The sequence below is a fragment of the Bombus fervidus genome, chromosome 11 (genome assembly GCF_041682495.2).
Source record: "Bombus fervidus isolate BK054 chromosome 11, iyBomFerv1, whole genome shotgun sequence".
In the NCBI taxonomy this organism is placed as follows: domain Eukaryota; kingdom Metazoa; phylum Arthropoda; class Insecta; order Hymenoptera; family Apidae; genus Bombus; species Bombus fervidus.
In genome coordinates this window covers 5,278,387-5,299,759 of record NC_091527.1, presented here as the reverse complement: position 1 = coordinate 5,299,759, position 21,373 = coordinate 5,278,387, and the positions used below count along the sequence as shown (strand labels likewise).

At 36.0% G+C, this 21,373-nt stretch overlaps 1 protein-coding gene and 1 long non-coding RNA gene across 5 annotated transcripts in view; one reads left to right on the top strand and one right to left on the bottom strand.

The window, feature by feature from the left end:
* The window catches only part of Rpb8 (DNA-directed RNA polymerases I, II, and III subunit Rpb8), a 72,340-nt gene that overhangs the window by 3,643 nt on the left and 47,324 nt on the right, over positions 1 to 21,373 (bottom strand). The window lies entirely within an intron of this gene.
* On the top strand, positions 14,478 to 19,498 carry LOC139992150 (uncharacterized). Its single transcript, XR_011801031.1, has 3 exons — positions 14,478 to 15,878; positions 16,456 to 17,184; positions 17,453 to 19,498. It is a non-coding gene; the product is annotated as an uncharacterized lncRNA (long non-coding RNA).

Sequence of the window (21,373 nt, the reverse complement as noted above, 5' to 3'; positions counted from 1 at the left end):
TCAACTCTTCCAAGAACACGTAATCATTTACGATATATACAGGAAAGACACAAAAATGCAAAAAATAAAAGATCGGAGGAGTGGCTACTTATCATAGAAAATTTTTATGTACATATTATGTGCTATATAAAACATTTTGAAAGTCCATGATCACTAAAATGAAAGAAGGACACCATGATTATATCGGTAAAATTTGGAACCAATCTAAAAAAGTATATATAAGTAACAAGACGTTTATTGCAAGATATTTAGTAAAAAATTAGCATACAGCACGAATCTCCAATATATAAGTTAAATGGTGTAATACTAACTAATTAAAAATGGTTCTACTGAATATTAAGACTTATTAACGATACAATGGATAATTGTTTAAATACTTTTGTGATCCCTACGGAATATTGTATATAGTTGGAATAAATACCTAGAATAATAATAATAATAGATTTTTAGTTTTGCTTCAAACTTTATCAATGTAATCATTATAATACTAATCAAATTTCAAAATGTTCAATATAAAATATATACAATACATTCGTAAAAGGTTTCTAGAAGCATTCGAATGTTTTCGTGAGCCACTGTATGTTGTAGAAAATATCAGGCGCGTTGACTTCACGCTAGAGTCGGAGAAATTCTTTTGCTGAGCAAACGTGTCGAAGATTTATTGCGACACAAGCGCCACGGTGGGCCAAACAGGTTTCCCATATCTCGTGCGTACGTCTGTATCGCGCGTGGTTCACGGTATTGTGTTGCACGGACGTAACTATCGTGAAATCTGTACCAGCCATGAACTCCACAATACCTATTGTGCCATTGACGCAGAAAAATGACTCGCGTTCGAGAATTTCGCATTATTGACGGCGTGTCTTCGATGTTTTCCACTAGTTTTATTCTTGGCTACCGTGAGTTATATGTCACTAGATTTAAGTACCGGTTGTTACGAGGCTTTTACGGCTTACATTGATATGAAAACTACACGGGGAAGATATGACATGTCCATTTTTAAGAATTTTCTAACTTTTAGGTCACTTGGTAGTTGAAAAAAATTATTTTTATAAAGGGTAGAACCTGACGAATTCAAAAATAGGTGAAAATAGATGATAAATGTACAATATTTTTTTAAAATTTAGTGTGATTATAAAGTATGTACAATAATAATTGCCGGTGGTATTAGGATATTAATGTGAGTCACTATAAGCGGTGTACTAATTAATTTTGCTTTTTCTTATTGTGTTAGAACTTGTTATGTTTATTTATGTTTCTATGTATGTATAATATACGCTCATAAGTATCCACTTTAATCGATTTGTAAATAAGTGAATTTTACCAAAATGTACAAATTGAATGAATAATTAAAAGCAGTTGTATATAGTTACTATATATTTCGTATAGACAGGATTTTAAGAGACATATAACATGAAGTACAGAATTTTAAACCAGAATATAAACCACATGTAACGTGCATACAAGTATTCTCTCTGGCCTGGTCTTTAAGAGGAAAGCTGTACAGGTTTACCTGGCTTAATTTAAAATTAGCATACAGTCGCTTTTATTCACTTAACCTCGCTTGTGCAGTATTTGCTATGTAGCAGTTAATACATATATACTTATATAGATCGTGTAATGTGATTTTCCAACATTATCAAAGATAAAATATGTTTGTGTGTATATGTGTATATGTTTCGTTATGGATGCTTTACACTCTCGTTTTAGATTATAAATTTCGCAATCTCATTCTACATCCCAAATTTAACTTGCTGCTGTATACACGCATACACACACATACACAGATTCGACGTGCACACTCTGGCACGATACGCGTCGTTAAACAGGAAATTTCGATCCTGGACTACTATCCGATTTATTTCTAATTTTATCACTATTTCATATTTTCTCCTCATCCTCAATTAAAATCTATTCTTACATTAAAAATACAGCTTAAATAAAATAGCAAGATATTTTTTATTACATTATTATACTTCTTAGGTAAAAAATCATAATGTTATACATAGCTAATTGGAATTAAAGTTTAACTGCTACTTTTACTATATAACTACTAAAATATTTTAGTAATTGCAAATACAAAGACTTTGATGACAGTCATTTTTATTGGTTTGGTAGTTCTAGCATCAAATCCAGTAGTAGTCCAGGTTCTCAATACATATTTATTCAGCTTAAAAAGAAATTCTATTGTACAAATAACAATATACCAAATCACCTCATAAACTGATATATTCCTCCTTTATCAATAATAAAATATATTTCGTACTGAGTCTGAAAGAATCTTATCATTCGACTCAAGCAGATCAACAACACTTCATCAGTCAACAAGAAGGCATCATATCAAACTGATATACTGACCCTGACGACTGTGTTTGAGATAAAAGTTAATATTTACAAGTGATTCATTAGAATGTACAAATAAATGTATTTCTCTAAATTTAATCGAAAGTAGCATTTAATCATAGTCCTTTGATCTCTCAAGTACTCTTTCTAAATTTATATTTAATTATGCCTAGACTGCGAATTTTTATGAATGTAATTAATGAAATGGAAATATTATAATAAGTGTTTTACTTTGAATATCATACGTATTCTGTTTGATATATTATGTACATTTTTTCCCAGGTTCCCCATAAATGCATACAAATCTGCAGTCCAATTATGATATATCAAATTTACTAAATAACTTCTATAAATAAAATTGACGAGCTTCGATGTATTAGCCAAAACGTCATGTGATACCGGAATAAGAACACGATACACTTTGCGAGTAACGCAATCCCGTGTTCTTTCGCGTATCCAATTGTTCCCCGATCCGTCTTCGCGAGCGTGACGTAACATGACATTGTATCTCCGTAATGTTTTCAATGACACTGTGCGGCGACGCGTCGACTTTTCAGCTGGGATGATACAGAAACGAGGATAGAGACGCGAAATTACAAACACACGCGATCTTCACCCTCGTTGTTCATCGCGAAACACAATCGAGTCGCCCCTCTACAAACCGTTTACCTCAACGCCACGCATTCGAACTTGCAAGTTTTTCATATTTAGAAGTATTCTTTATACAATTTCTTTTTCATATGCACAACAAACATTAAATAATTCGAAGACAATTGACTAATTAAAGTTAAAGTTACAAATGAATGTTGAAAAATACACTATAATTATGACATAACCTGTTTAACCCTTCGAGTCATCATGAACAACTTAATACTAAGATAGGAAAATTACTTTTAATGAAAAACAAAATGTAATTTCGTTATATTTCTTAACCTTATTGCGATTCTTATGTTTCAATTTTCCTTCTTTCTTAAGAAGATCTTTTAGCATGAAATTGAAGCAACGGATTTGTTAAAACTTGAGATATATTTTAACATTAAGAAACTACAATTGAATCGGGTATGACCGAAAGAATGCAGCAGGGTTAATGAAATAATGTAAATTTTTACTCGAAGGATTAAACATGGAATATTCATTTGTAGTTACTTTCTTAAGCGAAAAATTAATCCGGTGAAAAGGAGCGTTGGTCATTTCAGGTTATGTATATAATCGAAAAGTTTCTCTTTTATTTTTTTTTTTTTTTTTTTTGGAATTTATCGCACCGCCGAAAAGCAGCAGCTCGGTGACCGTTACTCTGGTGGCGGCGACAGGAGAGATGTCGTACCAGATAGTGCATTTACAGTATTCAGGGCCCGTGTAAACGCGCATCTGGCACGAGCCCCAACTGCCCTGTAATCTCATATTGGCTCGCTTCCGTTTAGCTCTCTCGTTCGTGCTCTCTCGTTTGCCCACGACTCTTTATCTTTACTCCCTTTCTATTTTTTGCTCTCATGTTGTTCGTCTCCTTCGTTGTTCTTTTCTACTTATACACCCGCGGTTTCCCTTAATTAACCCCTTTAATGCGCGTTGGCATATATTTTCTTTTAAACGAGGGACTTCTTGAAAACTGTCATGGCGTCGCTCGTGTCTGATGTTCGATTAACGCGCGTACTGAATCTTCCTATTTTCGTCAATTTATAAATACCAATTTAAATAGATACGAAGTAATTTAATAATTGATATGGATTTAAATGTTCTTCTTTTAAAACGTTTATCTCTATTAATTTATGCGATTATATGAAGATACGAATTTTCTCAGTTTTAAGCTTCGATTTGCGCACAATACGATGCACGCGCGGACGATTCGATTATGTTGAGAATGTCAGATCACAAGGCGACGCGCCACGCTTCCTCCTCGTTAATTTAACTCTCGACGGAAGTGTTTTCTGCTTCGCGGAAAGTGTGATTGAGCCTGACAGTGGAAAGAGAGAAACGCGTCAAGCCTACGGGCAAATTGCTTTCCGACCGGCACCTGGACTACCTCTCTCGTAGGTTTTATTCCCGTCACGTTAAAGGACAATAGGAGAGGATGAAACAAAAGAACGGTCGTTTTCGCGTTACTAGTTTCAATGCTTCTAACACACCGCCAGCCTGGATTAATTAATTCTCATCGTGCAAACTAGCCCTTCGTTTTCATTTTTTTCTCCCCTTCCTCTTTTTTATGACGGGAGAAACACTTTCCGACATTGTAGAAAATCTTTTATGTTTGCGCGCTATTCGATTTTTTTTCGGTGTATATTTTTTAGATAAAAGTTTTAATTAAAAATATTTGCAGTTATATATCATGGAACAATTGGTTTAGTTGATTCAATTAATTTCTAAATGATATCGATAGTCGAATATAAAAATGTTCCACGATGAATCGTCTATGTAAGGGATGTCAGCTGATACCACTTTCCTCCGTTAAAAAGTCAAATGAGGAGAAGAGACGTCTCTAATAATAGCCTGTCCCCGGTGCCGCGACGCTCTGGCGGCGTCGGGGCGCACTCGTTATTTGCAGTTAATATAACACCTTTAAGCATGTAATTAAAATCGATGTTTCTCTTTTATGAACAACTTTCGACACGTTTTTAGCAATTCACACTAGCACGTGAAGGATAAACATTGAATGGATCACTTTCGAATATTGCAATTTTTTAAATGAGCAACGAGTGACGACGAAACTGATCTGTTGAGATTGTTTGTTCTATACGTACAGGTTACGTCACGTGACGTCATGTGAACGCGTAATATTAACCTCACGTGGGACAAACTATTTATTAGAATACGCGGCCTTTTTTATTCTTTTTAAATTATCTGGAGATTCGTATTGAGTTTATTATTTTTATTTTATGTGTACTAAATTCTTTATTTTTTTGTCACAGTAAAGGAATTAATTCTCTTACTTTAATATTTGTTATTCACTAATTTTCAAGGCTATTTAATGAATTATACATTTAAAAATGCGTTTACAGGTAATTTTAAAGGTTTACATCACACACGATATTACCGATGTAACACACGATTAAAATGCTGACTTAAAGAAATAATACACGAAATCAGTCGATTATACAAGCTTCTTAAAAGTTCTTGAACGACACCGATGCTACCGAGAGGACAGTTACGTGATGATGCGTTTAAGAGTGCAATAATGGCATAAGACGCGGACACGTTATTACACAATCATGTTCGCGGCTTAGACCTTCGATAATATTGGTCGACCGTTAGTAGAACCTTGCGTGCCATTTTGATCACGAATACTCTTCCGCCAATTGTAACATACATATTTATAGATAATCCTTGGTATTACAAGAAAATTAGAAAAACGACAATAGCTATGTAAAATTATCTACCTAATACTACTTTATATATATATATCACTAACTCAACTATATGACTATATAAGGAAATTGTCAATAGAATCTTACTAAATACATTTTTAAACAATATATCGCGTGTTGATATAAAAAATTGACAAAAAGTGATAAAAAATATTTCACGACAAAGTCAAAGATCATCACTAACTCGCAGAGTCCGCGATCTTTTACCGACAGAGCAATACAATTGTGATCAACAGCGTGCAGTTTAATTAACCTGTTGTACGTTACACAACGCGACGAACTGTGCGTGAATTCGATAAATGATTCGCAGAAAAAGCACTGAAAGGTTCGACGTTGATCGAACGCGCTACAACGCCAACATTATCGACAAGACAATTGTAATTTACATGCGTTACGCAATCATGTCCGAGAGCGCGGCTCGAAATATTCACTGTACGCTTCGAGACTACATTTCGATTAATAAACCGTCGAGTCGATTATTGTAGTTGACGATCTACCCCAGATTATATAATCGAAAGATGGACCGTGGAACGGTTAAAGATAAACCTGAGGCGCGCGAACTCGAGTCGAAAAACAAACGCAGCTTCTTGTGACACAGCACCGCGTCCGACCGAGGCACTGCTGCCAGTGGCAACTGCAACTTATGCTCCGTGCTCCACGGAATACAGTCGAGAGATCTTAAACGTTCGTTACACAATTACGACCTTGAAGACACACAGTAGCGTGTTCAGGAATTTATCCGACGAAATCGATTCGGAATTCGAGATTCTCCGCGTTGCCGACCAGGCTTTGTGTATTTATACGAAGGCACGTATGTATGTATTTACGTAGCTATATTTCGAACGGTACTGTACTCGTGCACCGAGCCCGACACACATACGACAGCGACACCTCGGCGACGACTGGGAACGATATTTACGCTCGAAACATCGAATCGACTGAAAGACGAGATCTTACGATCGTTTTCACAATATTGAGTAATCCTCGCAGATATGTACGTTCTTATGATTAATCATGATTAACCACCGGAAAGAACCACTCCGCTGTACTTATAGATTATCTAACAAAACAAATTACTACAGAAAGATTCAAACACTGAATAGAGACGATGCGAAATGTAGGTGCATATGTACAAACCGATCGAAATATGCTTCTATAAAACGATATAACCTCTCAACATGTCTCTTTGAAACGAGCGATCCAATTAACACAGATTCAATTTATTCCAGTCAAAGCAAGTACACGTGTATACGTGACGATCAACCGTTGCAACCTAACCCGGGAGGGACAAAGCGAGATGGTTGGCGGGGACCAGGCACACGAAAATTGATTTCGATCGATCAAGGTATACGACCCAGGTATACAATAGGAAAACCAAACGATCGCGCGCGATTCTCCGCGAAAAACACGACACGACGTTAAATGCACACCCACACGCACGCGCGCGTACGCACGCACATACACACACATACACACAGAGGAAGAAAGAATATATACGACACGCGTGACGACTAGTTGACGACTAGAGTAGTAGTCATGGTGCTGTAGCGAGCAGCCACAGTGAACTACGATATATGACCGTAAGCCGTTGAGCAGCAGCAGCAGCAAGCAGAAACGGCGCTACATTCTCGTCTCTATCTCGACTATGTTATACAATCCACACGCATATATCGGTTCTTTCTGCTTAGACCAGTGTTTCCGCAACCGATCTGTGAGGAGAACGATGTTTTTAGGCTCTGATGAAAGAACGTTAGAAATTACAGTATCGTTCCTTTGGTCTGCAGTTGATAGGGAAAATACAGAGAACAATAGTAGTTGCGACTGAGGTTTCAAAGATTTCATGGATTTGTGTAACACCAGTTAGAAAGCACGTTAGAAGAAGGAACAAACCGAAGCTAACATACTTTGCTAACTAAATCGCTATTTATAGCGATGGTGCGGATGGGCTGGTGGTGGGAAACTAAAATTCTATTAATAGAGCCATTCTTGTTGTTATTTGTGAAAGGTAGATTTCATCTGTTAAGAATTTGATTTTTACAGATGATTTTATTAGTTTAATCTGACTATTTTTGATAATATTAAATTTTTTATTCTGCTGTGTTTTCTATTTTGTAATAAGGAAAAGAAGATGGGAAAACATAAAAAGATGACAGACTTGTATTTCTATTGGAGTAGGTGAATATTTTAGTTTGTAGAAGAGATGTTTTAAGAAAGGCAATTTAGGGAGCACTATAGCAGAAACCAGTGACTCAATACGCGCGCCGAATCAGTCTCCCTTAATATGTGTTAGCGACGTACGAAGATAGAAGACAAATGGAAGAAAACATGTAAAAAGCAATTGCTGCTGCTCTATCGTGCGTGCTGCCGTCGATTGAGGTGAATAGTGCCAAGGGACAAAGATTAACGACTCTATAATTATTTACTTCTTTTAAAACTTAGGAAGACTCTAACACGAGAATTTGCTATAATTCAGTTGAAAACTATCAAAAAGAAAACTAAAGAAGTTCGTTTTAAGGTTAAGCTTAAGGAAATTCAGATGACAAATGGTTTTTAAAAGTCTTGAAGAATAATTAATTCCCTAGTTAATTCCCTATAATTCCTAATCTATATTTCGCCTTGGAAAAAGGAAAGATGTTGAAAACATTGATTCTACGAACCGTGCTTTGATCGAAACTCGATACGGATAAATCGGGAAAGTAAAAATGAAACAGGAAACGAACGAAGAAGATGGAGGGCGGTAAGTAAACGAGGCGAACGCTCGTGAGAAAAATCCAGGGACGATCAACGTAGTTTTCAAGCGAGGTAAAAGCCACAGAGAGCAGTGGTGGTTGTAATTGGACCACTTTGCCGTTAAACGAGCTTAACGATCGATTCTGCCTTCCACTCTAATGACATAATGCAGAGAGGCGACGGAATGGATCTCCTGACCAGTGACGTTGTTTTAATGATGCGAGCGTCACCGGTTGATCCCGCGACGAATCATCCACTGACCTGTTCTACCGACTCTTCTACGGATATATATATACATTTATATATGACTTATGTCACATACTGCATTCCAACTGAGAAAAGCGGATGAAGTATTCTTATTTAATTAATTTAATTAACACAGATTTAATCAACGCTTGCTACTATATAAATTGGTATTGTACAATTACCAGATTTCTCACTAGGAAACAAATAATTATATACATACATACATTATGAGTAATAGGACACCTGGGCTCTTTTGCACAATTGGACTAGTATTATTAGAGATATTATTAGAATAATATTATTAGAAATGGTTATAAATTATCAAGATAAATAAATTTTCTTGCATATAACAGCAATAGGTTTGATAATGAAAGTGTAATCTACAACTTTATTAGTTAATAAATTACTGTCCAAGAGGGCTCTACTTACGTTTACTACAAATAGAATGTTTTCCACTTCTTTAATTTTCTAGTTACATATTTTATTATGAATCTGTTACTTCATTCACATTATATATGTCTTATAATATGAACTACAATATGAGATAAAATTTAATGTAAACTTATATCGTGAGAAAATTTATAACTTTTCAATGAATGTAATTAACAATAGGTGTCCTAATACTTATAATTAGTAGTGTACTTCAACCATTCACCTATGAAAAACTTCTTGCTCTCTATACGAATCAACCTCACTTTAAAAATACCATTACATCACATTAAATCACATAGAAGAACACATAAGGGCGACCCGACTATATGCACCAATTAACGAGCCCTTAAAAGAGTTATGAGCAACCACTATGTGTTACTAGTAAAACCGAACAAAGGCGATCGATTTTTGCTATCAAAGGGACTCTCTCTCTCTCTCTCTCACACACACACACACACACACACAAACACACACACAAACACTCACTCATTCACTCATTCACTCACTCACTCTGTCTGTGTATGGAAGCACTGTGCATCGAACTGAAAGTGACTCGAATCGGTCGCGTTCGCGGGCGGGATCGGAAAAAAGTCCGCAGTCTGGGACATCGTGAGAAGAACTAGTCGCGACTAGGCCGACGGTATGACATTACGCTTGTAAAGGCGCCTTACGAGCAGTTGGCGGCAGACGTGTTACACAATGCTGGCCGAAAAAGCTGTGCCAAGCTGCGTGGCGCTGGGCCACGGCGTAAATGTGTGTCCACCTAACCTCGAAACCGGAGGAGAACAGAGAAAAGTGGCACACTCGATACACGACCACTCTACACACACATGCGCACGCACACACAGACGTGTATATGACACGTGTACATGTGTACGCATCAAGATAGCATATGATTGCGTCGCGTGTTAGGGTTGCGAAAAAGCCCAGGGTTATTTGGACCATTCAGATCGTCTAGGGGCGTTATCTTTTTTATTCGACGACCTTAACGCGTTAAGATGAGACCAGGGCCCTCTTGCATAACTAAGCTAATATTATTAGTAGACTGCGGATTTTTATGACACTGGTACATGAAAGTATTTGAATAATTGTCACAGAAAACTTCTATGGCCTTATTATTTTCGTTATACAAAACTTTTTCAAATTTCACGAGCACTGTAACAAGACATGAATAGCGTGTGATTATATTGGTTATATTTGAAACCTATCCGAAAATGTATAATATATTTCCATATATATTCATTACAAGTTATAATATATTTGTTACAAGTTGTTTTTACCTGCAATCTGTAACCTGTCAGTCTACCAATATTATTGTAGCGGTTGGTAAATTATTGTGCAAGAGGATCCTAACCATCCCAAAAATGGGGTCCATAATGAGAAAGATAGGTTAACTCTAATTCTCTCACTTGCTACCATAAATGCATCGATCATTGGAAATAACCTTTAGCAATATATAGATGGAATTAAAACATGTTACGTATGGAATAACAAGTCGAAATATTTGTATTGTTATATGGTTGAATATATAGGGTGGTAGGATAAAAATAAAGTATGATTGCTTAGCGAAATTCGCGCGGCAAGCACACATGAAGGTCATCGATATTTTTTCAAGCATAACCGCGCGCTTAGGTGCTTTTTAGAGATAATTTTGTCGTGAAACTAGGCTATTACATAATGTTTTGTAACGAAGTTTTCAATGATAATATAAATATTAAAACGGTATTTAAATTGTAGATATGATATGTTTAGTTTAATAATGAATATTTAATAGACCATTCTGCATATAATAATTGAGGGAATTTTAGAACTCATATGTTACTTAATCTTGAAAAAAGTATTTAAATTTAATATCGTTTCAAACTAAATGGTAAAAGACAATTAAATTAATATTATTTTAAATTTGAACTTTTTTTTATAAACGTCCAGATCTTTTCAACTACTTTACCAACCCGTAAATCGATCGTTCGATATTTTTTAAATTTCGTGACTCGATACGCTCGACCACAGCTTGTCATTGAATATTTAATGCATAGTCGTTAAAGTTCTCGATACAGTTTATGTATGTACTTGGAATTGTAAGTTAATGGCTGAATCGATATTAGATATTCGATTTTATTGGAAAAGAACACGTAACCTCTATCGAGTAACATTGTTCCCAATACTCTATCTGTCAGAAGTAGATTTAGTCGAATAAAAAAAATTCTATACCTATCTCGCGTAGAAGTTCATTTTCAATAACAGCGATTATGTCGGAGCCTTTGTATTATCGATAACTAAATTCCACTTTTTATGTGGATTCGTTCGAAAACACTTGAATGTAATTATTCATAGATATGACCCGGAGGTAAACATGTCTGTTTTAATTATTTACGTACGTAGATCGAATACGATTCATTATCACGTATGATTAAATTACAAAAGAATGAAGTTTTATTGGTTTCGTTATCTTTCATGCAGGTTGTTTCATTAATATTTAACTTGGAAATGTACACTTGTATTACTGAAACGCTCTGTATATGATCCTTAGATCTATTAATTTAATTCAAATCTATTTAACGATCCATCGGTTATTAACAGTTATTATGTTGACATACTTTTTATACTCTTTTTATTATATATTATATTATCATATTATAATATATATTATATATATTATTTTTGCACTTTCTTATAAATGCATGAAAATCCGCAGTTTAGTTTTCAGCAAAGCTAATTACTATTACTAAAAAAAAATTCTCAATAAAAATATTCAAAAAAGAACAGAGGAGCAAATATTTTTCATTATTCTTCACTTTAAAGCAACCGATATATTTCTACGGTTTTCCTTGAGCACGAACGAGATTGTTTCTGGAAACGTGTTTCGGATCCATTTCACTATCCTATATGTTTCTTGGAATTTTGTGTTTTAAGATATCACTAGAATTCTTTTTGTAAACAGTAACTAATACTATTCTTTTCACCATTACTATAAAAACGGTATCTTTAATTATAAATATGGCTCTCGTGTGTGATATATATTTAGGTTATGTCATGTTCTTATATTACGTTAGAAGGTGAATTCAATAATAACGTTATCATTGTATTTATCCGATACTGTAATAATACAATTAGTTTCTGAATGATACTACTATGTAGAAACAAATTATATTATTGTAGTATCAGATACATTTAATTGTTACAATTGTATCATTGAGATCGCCTATCACGCAATTTAAGAATCTGATAAGAAAGATATATAGTGTCATTCAAAGGATACAAAATGACTCTTGTCTTTTACGAAAAATGATACACTGAACGCTTTTTTTTACATCAGTAAATTTTGCATTTGATAATAATGAGCTTTTGTTCGAAATATTTTTGTTAACCTGTTCGAACTATTTAAACTCTTATCGACCACGTATAGCGAATATCTACGTATATTTAATTTAAATAGATCTATAATGATATAAATATAAATATATTCATATCAATATAAAATAAAATACATGAAATGTAATTCAAACTAACTTAAGCACGAAAGACACAAATTTAAACAGCAAGAGTTAATTTCTTCTATTTAACGTCTCAAGACGACAGAAGAATAGTTCGGGTTCGATCGGTCCCGTGACGACGCGTTCCATTTCCTTTTTCACGCCTCGAAGGAGTAGCCCCGTTTTGCTGCAACGGATATCCGGGGGTTACGCGGATGGATATAGGTCAGCGCATCGGGAATCCGATCGATTCTCAAGGTGGATGTGACTATCGAATACGTTGAACAAACGGCGTTGCTTTTAGTAGTTTCCGTGAGCGACCTTCGCGTGAAATATAATTAGCGCTAATTATTGAATGCGCGCGGCGCACCACCGTCCCTGAATTTCCATCGATCCTGGACGAGTGAAGAGAGAGAAAGAGAGAGGAGAAAGAAGAGAGAGTAAAGCCACCACACGCGCCACCTGCTATTCGCACACGTGTGCTTTTACTTTTATCGACGTCCACCATATACAGGACGATTCATTTGTTGCTACAAATCTAAATAGAATCAATCCGATTGGTTTTCTAGATGAGATCGATGTTCTATTTAAACCCTTTTTTTAGATTGATAATATAACATAAGAAAGATTGATATTTCTCGTTATCGGTTAAGTTATAGCATGTGTTATGTTATCGGTTAAATTATCGGGAGATAAGTAGTAAGTGGAAATACGTAGTTTCGAGTAATAAATTTGAATAATTAAGATATGCCCGATTAGAGCTACGAAATATAAGTATAGTTTCGTGATACCTCATAAAATTATATTGTATGTATACAAGTATGGATTTAAGATATTCGTAAAATGTTCATAGTGTATCCTATAGTGCATATTACTAACCGAATATAATATTTTTCTATCATTTATCTACAACGAATTGATATGTTATGATTATTCAAAAGTATGTATCATAATTACTAAAAATAAAACATTTAAATTTAAAAACAGTTCAGTAAATGTAGAAAGAATAATATTAGTATATAAGTAGATGTTACGACTGCCATGTTGAACAAAAGAAGAGAAGGATATCGCACAAATATAAGTCATTCGAATTTTATCCTTCAAATTTCAATAAATGAAAGAAAAGTGATCGAAGCGATTGTTCACAGAATGATAAATTGAATTAAAACTATTCTGTAACTCTGAACTCATTACCTCCGAAAGTGTATTCCGCTGATAATGGAACGCCCTGTATGGCTCACCCTTTTGATCAAAAGCAGCTACTATCGATCGCTAATTAGCAATTATGAATGGAGTTCTCATGCTCGAGGCGATGACGATGATGCAAAGGCGCAGTCGTAATTGGTTTTTTTTGACATTCTTACGATTACGTGAGACTTGAAAAGATTCATTGACGAGCGAGATTTTGTAGCGCACAATTAATGCAGTTATTAACAAGAAATATCGCTTAGAAGGTAAGCATTAAATACGTAGAATATAAATTGTGTGTATTCATTATGCGTTTATAAAACATAAACTATCTGTTTTTTATGCTGCTGGATAGATATGCGTAGCTAATTACGCGAATTAATATGTATATTAGTTATTCAAATATTCAAACAAGTGGATGCAACGTTATCGACTGACAGACTGTAGTGGACAAGAGAATCCAGGAGAGAAGTTATTTCAGCCGCACGGAGTGATATAAATTACAATTACATATGTAAATCTAAAGCTATATATTTAACTTGGCACATATGTCATATGTATTAAGCATGACGTCAGCTGGGCACAGTTGGTCGTTCGTCAATAATTACCTGCGTAAAATCGGTGCTGTTCGAATATCACAAACGATTAAAAAAGATCAAGCAAGGCTGCCATTTCAAATCATCACATAGAATATATACGAAATTTTTAATCTAAGAATAATCTTTCTCTGTTACAAAATACTTATTACTCAATAACGCGAAAAATTAAATGATCCAAGAGACAAAATTAAGAAACGGAGAGAAGTAATGCGACCTTAAGATCGTAAGGACGAAAGGAGAAGCGAAGGGGACGCAAAACGTACCTTGCCAAGTGCCGAAGCAGAGGTAGAATCAAATGTGTAAAAAGAAAAAGGAAGGAGGAGGGGGAGATGAGATAAAGAAGAAACAGCAGCCTCCCTTGCCAGGTGGATGGAACCTGGGGCCGACTTAATCTTAGAACACCTCCTCCACTGCCAACAAACAGACTGCGTTCTCACCACCACTCTACCCGCTGTATGTTCACACTTTCGTCATCGTTGCTGGTTAGCGGCGCAGCGCGGTTCGGCGACGGGACACACGGGACACACCAGTCACGATGACCACAACGACGCGGAGGCACACGCAACACACCGCGGCTACAACGGCAACCGGACTAAAGGGAGGTGCACACGCAACGTAACGCGAAAACTGACACGCTATCGCGACACGAACTCGCTCTCCCGCGACACCACCGTGATATGACAACGACAACGATCGACACACCACCGTTCGGAATAATACGTCTACGATACACTGCACGACAGTCAAGAGAACAAGTCAAGAGAATAGAAAACGCGTAAATCAAATTGAGACGGGACAGATAGTACGGTCTACTAAAAGAAACAAAATGACAATAACAAAGATAAAGTTGGAAAGAATATGGAATTGAACGAACGAAGAATAACAAGGAAGTAAAGGAAAATCTGTCGTTCCGCAGGCTGAACCTGATCGCAATGTAAACGTGCCTTCAAGTATCTCGCGCGCGCAGTCGGCTTCTCTCGTTGTCTCGTAAAACAACAACGTATCGCGCGAGGAAAGCGCACCTGCGCGCTCCTGCGTCGTTTTCTCGGTCGTGGCCCGTTTGTCCCTGTCGCGCCACCTCTCCTCCTGTCCCTCCTAGCCCGCTAACCCTCTCTTTCTTTATCCTTCGCTTCTCTCCACGAGCACCCAGACCTACTCTCTCACTCTCATTTACCTCCTCCAACACGCTCTCGAACGCTCTACAACTCGCCTGTAGTTGACTGGAGAGGGGGTCACTAGGAGGCACCTTCTCTACCTCTTCTTTCTCATTCCCCTCTACACCCGCGCGCTCACGTCGCCTTCCCCGCACAACATCCACCGTCGACCCTGTAACACCACCCACCCACCCGAATACCCAGTATGCATCGTCGAGAGTCGATTACCATCGAGAGAGAGAGAACCGGGGACGATCCCTTCCACTCTCGGCACAGCCGCGCAGTGACAGACACCAATATGGCCGCCACTGTCGACTAAATTCAACGCGGCGCGCGCGCTCGTTCCGCGATTATGTAAGTCCTCAATGATTAGGAATTTTCGACGTACGTGCAATAGTGGATGACTCGTACGCGTTGCCTTCTCTGGGGTACTCTGGCTTTACACGCAAAACAATTTGGTCGGCAGATTTGGAAATTGAGTCTTTTTGCAGGTTTAAAAGTAATTTTACTACAAGGCTAGAGAAAGTTGAGATGGATATAAAATGTATTAATTTTAATTTTAGAATTTTACTGTCAGAGTTTCTAATGATTAATAATTATTTGGCGATATGATATAGGATTTCAATTATTTTAGAATGTAATTATTCAATTTTTATTATTTCAATGTACATAATTTAGATTTGAATCTGACACTGAGACTCCATTTTCTTCACCACGACTAAATATCACATTTTTCTTATCTTTGACGTGAATCAATTTAAACCACGCTTTTAGTTATATAATTAATTATATACATTATATAATAATTCTAACAAAGCCATTTGTAGCGTCTCATTCCAGTTGCCTTATCATTGATACATAGCAAAGATATCGTATTATTGTAACTTTGATTTTCCTTGTTAGAAAATAAGATTCATTTTATAAATTGTAGAATTGAATCGAATACGATACAACCCATAAGAGTAAAAAAAGAAGAGGAACAAAGGAGAAAAACGAAGTATAGGATACATTAATAATGTATACAGAGGTTCTAAATTAATATCCTCGTTAGGTATCAATTTCCTGCTAGTAAACGAACCTCGATTTAATCCACAAAGGGCGAATCGAAATTACACACATAAACCATAGGTTTGCGAGTACATCATCCACGTTGTTTTGTACGGTACGAAGACTCTGGTGAGCTCGTATGTCGCAAGTCCAAAATTAGACACTGCCAATCACCGTGCGCAATCTATATTATCGGGACAATCGATTGCCTTCGACGCGTGCTGTCGAAGCCAGCCATACTGTGATATTAATAGGTTGATTAGGAAGGACCAACGCAAAGCGATTGCCACGGGAGAGAGTCAGATATCAGGGAGTTTAATACGATTCGACGATGCATAAGGAGTCTCACGTTATTACCGATTACATAAGATGATCATCGATTATACGGAGAAACGCGTAAACTGGTGATTATTCCGTTTCACGCTCTACCGAAACCTCAGTTCCAGTTTGAATTTGTAAAAGCGAGCATTGTTTCATAGGCAGCGCAGTCGATTCGAATTTTGGCTCGGAGACAAGTTTGAATTGCGCAGTTGGCTTTCGTTAATAGGTGCTCAGGTTCAAAATTAACATTAAGAAGAATTAAGTTATATGTACTAGTACAACTAACTAGAAGGTATTTCGAATATTATATATAAATAACGTTAAAGAATTATACAGACTAATATCAATTGAGTTAAGTTAGCATAATAGCTAAACTAATGTTCATTTCTCATAAAACACCGTGGCTTTATCACCTATTTTATATTTTTTAATCTACCAGATTATCCCTGTCTTCAACTATTTCATATTAAAATACTTCCTTTTAACCTCTAATAACTAAAAACATACAATATCTAACATAACATAACAAGAAAACCTAAGTTATTAAACCCATTAAAAAGGAATTCAAGATGGCTATCAAACTAGTCACCGTCCTCGTACACAAGTCCAAGCATGCGCAGTTATGTCTGAACCAGTCGAATTCCAATTGGATTATAATTCAAGACCACGATTGAGATCGACGGAACCGTGCAATGACGGTTTGATTGTCAATTAGCGGAGACAAGAGGACGGTTTACGCTGGTATGAATGTAGAGTGAGGCTTGGTAAACAATAATAAAATTATCCCCAGGGCCTCGAGACACTGGAGGGGATAGAAAAAGGATGAATCTAAAAAAATCGCAAAGCTGGGAGAGACCGCAATGCGTCTCGAAGGCCGCGTCGCCCTGTCTGACCACGAATCGAACTTTTCTACTTAGAAATCGGGCAAGCCGGAGATGCACGAAGGGACACGAGTCGAGTCGAAGCAACACGTGGCCCCGGGAATACGGGAGTGATCGACGTCGCCGCTGTCGCACAGACTCGATTATTCTAGCTACGAAAGTCCGGAACTGTTACACGCTCGGCGTCTCAATGTCATGGCTTCAGCAGGCACGATAAACGCGCCCGAGCGTGGTGGGACCGACGTAGGAAAGAGAGAGGGAAACAAGGAAAAAAAACAATAACATGCATCAGAGAAACATACACCGCGAAAAAGCAAACGAAGTAGAGGAAAGAAGAGATCGTAGTGCGCAACGAAACACAATGAAACTGAAACATATATGCATCGTCGGTTGTTCATTTACAGAGTTAAGAGTTAAAAGTTAAGATGGTGGGGGGAGCACGAAGTTGGAACCAATGGCGTCACACCATCGGTGATATCCAATCGACAGAGGCAATTTTATAGGACTTGAAATTTCGCGATCAATTTAAATGACCCATATTCCGAACGCGCACCATTGCGTTGCCTAACGAGTGTCGGAATTGTTTGGATAATATTCTATTTCCGACGAGGTTGAATCATCATGTTTTTCAAGAGATATGGAGAATGATAATAGAGGCTACAAAAAGTATTTGTAGATATCCATACTTACTAATGAAAGATGTTTTTTTTTTTATCAGGTTCCATGTTTCACTTTCATGATATGAAACTTTATAATCGTATGAAAATAATACTAAAAGATACGAAATTTAATATACTTGCACCTAATTAATTACTATGTAAACGACACGATAAATAAAATGTGATGCAAATGTAGATACTGTATATCGTTCGTGATACTATCATTTATGAAATTCTATATTTTATTTATCACAAGTTTACTTAATTTCGATTCTAATTCAGTTTTATCGATCGAGGAACATTTCCGTGCAATTTTGGACACACTTTGAGCAGAGAATATGCGCGAGAGTAACTCAGCATTCTCTCGAGTACAACAGACAGGTCGAGTAATTGGATCGAGCGGCTGGGCTGCGATTGGCAGCCGACTAACAGGCCTGTTTCAACCCCCATCCAGGAAGTGGCAAGGGCTTGAGAGAGATCCTATAATGCTTTGCTTAACTTGACCTTAATTTCACGAGATACAATCTGATTGCCGTTTATGAGTTCTTGGAAATTGTAGGACACACATATTGCTTTTACGGGCAGGGAAAAATAGATCGCCGCCATATTCTTTCCATCAGGAACCTTTTATTATTACTGCAAGATCTTTAAAGAATATTCCTACATCGTAAAACGTACATTGAAGAACAATTTTATCTCAGTCACATGAACGTATAAAAAATTGTATGCGTATCGTTTCTCTTTTTTAGGGGCAAAGAATGCACGGGTAAGAGACGTATTAAAAGTATCCGTACATACTCAAATTGAATGTAAAGAGTAGAAGTGAAAAATTAGCTATAAAATTTTCCCCAGTTGTTCTACACTTCCAGCGAAGGTTTACTATCAAAACGAGACAATTATAATAAAGTGTAAATTTTTGTGCATTTATGGAATAGTTAAAAGTGTACAAATTCGTAGAATGCATATAATTTTCAAAAATATATAAAATATCCAAAGCTCCATAAAAATATTAGCAATTGCAATAATTGCGAATAAATTGCAGTGCGAAAATATTGTAATAATAACAACAACAATAACAATAATAATATAAATAATAATAATAGAAACAGAACTAGAAGTAAAAATTTATTTCTTTAAACTTATAATGATTATTTATATTTCAAAAAATATAATACCACAAAGGCTTTATCACAGCGTTTCCTTGGTCTTTCGCTATTTTTCTTTAGACGTTCCTTATTCTTTCCTTTTTCATAAATAATTTCGTTCATCTGCTCTTCGATTTTTATCACGATCATAGCGTTATAACACAGAACGACGACAGCGATTCCTTCTCTATCGCATTCCTGCCCCCTTTCTTTTGTAATTCCGCCCGAAAGTGACGAAGAGAGGACACACAGGGGTGGAATAGTACCTTCCAGACAATAGCAGAACGGAAGACTTCGGTCCCTCGAACGTTTCCGCTTTCAAGTCTCGACTTTCAACCCTCTTGTATCTTCTCTCAACGAAACATCCTGTTTCTTCCCATTCAAGTTTATTCAATATCCAAGGGAAATCTTCCTTTTTCCTCATCTCTTATCTCGATATATTTATTCGAAGAAAAGTAGATTGGATCTCGACAAAATGTATTTAAGTATTCTTCCTTTCCTGTTACACCCACTAAATTGGATTCGCCAAGATGAAGATAAAAAGTGTTTATAAAAGAAGTTTGTTAGGAAGTCTTTATGTTGAGGTATACAGAAGAGGGAAGATTATTTATGTAAATTTCTGAAGTATCAGAATTAGGGAGTCTTTGAAAAAACACTGTCGAAGGTTTATTGAATTTAACTTCCTTCAATTATAATAATTTGAATCAGTTCCTAAGAAAGAAGTACAAGACATCGTATTAAAAGTATATTCGAAGAAAGAAGATTGCTTATATAAATATCTGAAATATCAGAATTAGTGTATTTTTAAGAAAATTCTGCTGAAACCTTCTTAAAATTAATTTTCTTCGTTTGTAATAGTTTTGTAGAAGGCACTGGAGTTCAGATGGAGAAAGCGAAGAAATTATCTACTAAATGTAGAGGAAGATCCTTTATATAAAAGTTTGAAATATCAGAACTGAAGAATCTTCAACAAAAATTCTGTTGAAGCTTTCTTAAATTTAATTTTCTTCGGTTATAATTACTTCCAAGGAATTATTGGGGTTTAGAAGGAAGAAACGAAGACATTCTCTGGTATCGATCAACTGATAATCAGCTTTCGTTTCTTGTGCACAGCAGGGATGTCTTTATATCAACAAAGCTTAACCTTCGAGCATATTAAGGGCATTATAGTTTGCTCAGTAGCAAATAGGGCCAAGGACATCTCGTCCGGTTATGAACTGTTCGCTTGAATAATTGATAAAATATCGACAAAATTGCTCGCGACTTATCAGCAGCGTTACCGTTTTCCATTCGGGCTAACCGTTAATCTTCCATCATTCTTCAATATCGTTTATTCTTTCTAGTATATGTAGAACACGAATATTTAAGAGGTAGAAAAATGAATATGCAAGATACATTTATAAGAAACTCATAAATTTTTACGAACCTTCTCCTCAAGTTGGAAAATTGATAAAAAACTAAAAAATTTTTACATAACCTCTTTTCTAATTGGAACTTTGTCAAACTAACCTATAAGACTAAAAGATCTTCGCTCGTTCTTTACGTTTCTTTTGAAATACAAGTATCTTTGCAATGTCACAAGTCTTGCAATTAATAATATTTAATACAAATTGAAGGGATTTTTCCTGCTTCTAATTCTACCTGTTTTAAAATAAATCTATTACTTGCTTTGTATCATATTTCATTTCATATTTCATATTTTTACAGCTACAATCAAAATGAAAGGAACATAGAGATTTATTTCGTCCATTAAACATCATAAAGCAAATATATATGCTTTGCTTTAGATATTTTAT